Below are 1,776 nucleotides of genomic sequence, written 5' to 3'. Positions count from 1 at the left end.
TTTGAACAAGTGAAAGGGAAATATTGATGTTTGTGTTTTTGCAAAACACAAAAGGAAAATCTGCCCTAACTGTTGGTAAATAAAACAAATTCAACTTGTCTCTCCATTTCCAAATTTTTAGTGTTAGTGATTGTGTAGACAAACTTAGTGTTCTGAACAATTTTCCCATTTGCTCATTTTCTCACGTACATATTTGTTAATGGCTGAAGTAAAGCTGACTCAGGAAATGTGGACAATTTAATGATTGGTTTAATTTTCCTACTGGTAAAATATCAAGGAAAGCCTTTATCTATTTTATGCTTTTTACATTTACTAAACGACATTGATAGACTTAAGAGCAGCAACACTTGTTTTGCAATTTTAAGGTTTTTATATATTGCATTTATACAACACAAACTGAAAGTTCACAGCTCCAGTGAGGTTGTACAAGGGAAACGCAGGTAGGCAACCCAGGCCTGAAAGGACTTAGTCCATCAGCAAAATCGAGGTTGACTTCTTGTGAGATGTCTCCGCATGTCTCTCCCCCTTGTACCTATTACTCAAGAGTAATAACTGTGCTGATATCTAATAGTATAAATCAATTTCACCTACTTTTCAACTTTATTGACATTAAATTATGTAGCGCATATTAATTTATGCCATATTTTACTCAATTATATCTGATACATTAATCTCTATTGTTGTATATAATCTTATTATTTTGTTGTTACAAACCTATCACAATTTATTTCTCTATGCTACCATTGACAGAGATTTCATTTCCATTTTTAGATATTATGTACATGTTCATATTTTTTAGTGAACATATCGGAGAATTCTGTAGCATAGATAACTTCAGAATAAAAATATATGGCTAATTTATACTTTACTTCTATTGTTTGAAAATTATAGTAGTGTGGTTATTTTAAATGCATATTGAATTCAGAATAATGAATTTCTATATACTGTTACTTTGATTGACCATAGGCTGGCCCAGATGGTTGTCCGTAAGATCATGTTAATTTCATTGATTACCCTGATTGCTCCTGTTTTTTTTTTTTTCTTCATATGTTTGCAATGCATCATGAATACCTTCACTGTGAACTGGTGCATCTGCATAGTCATCATAATCCTTTTTACTGCTACCGCTCAATCTGAGGCTCTCAAGTGCGCGAAGCTCGGATTGCTTCCGTGTGCTCCTCGTGTCTGCGCTGAGCATGCGCCCTCCGCCAGGCACCGCCAGCAGCAGCAGCAGCAGCAGCAGCAGCACCAGCAGCAGCACCAGCACCAGCACCAGCACCAGCAGCAGCAGCAGCACCAGCAGCACCAGCAGCACCAGCACCAGCACCAGCACCAGCACCAGCAGCGCCGGGCGAGCGGCCACTCCTGCTGTCCAGCAGAGGACCAGGATGCCGGGGCGAGCGAGCCGCTGGCTTCCTCCTGTACCTCCCTTTAGAAGGGGCCACAGCCAGGTGGTAGTGTTCAAGGTTCCTTTATTAGCTAACACACAGGATGCAGCCTCTGGGCTTTTTTTGCTGACAGAAATTAAAACTAGCCTTAGAAATGTAAAGAGCGCTTAGCCCAACAACAGACTCATTTTCCTCTGGGAAATGTTCCCGTCTGTGAGTCCAGCCATACTCCAGCAGCAGAGAAGCTGGCAAGCGTAAGTTTCATCATTCTTGGAAAACTTTGTTTGCAGCATGCGTTTTGGATGACCCCACACATCTCACAAATTACACCGTAAAAGTCCAATTGCCTTTCAAAGTAGGGTTGTAGTTTAGAAGGCATCATGGTGAC

This window comes from Octodon degus, unplaced genomic scaffold, assembly GCF_000260255.1.
Source record: "Octodon degus isolate 3935 unplaced genomic scaffold, OctDeg1.0 scaffold00084, whole genome shotgun sequence".
NCBI classification, from domain to species: Eukaryota; Metazoa; Chordata; class Mammalia; order Rodentia; family Octodontidae; genus Octodon; species Octodon degus.
This window is presented reverse-complemented; position numbering follows the sequence as displayed.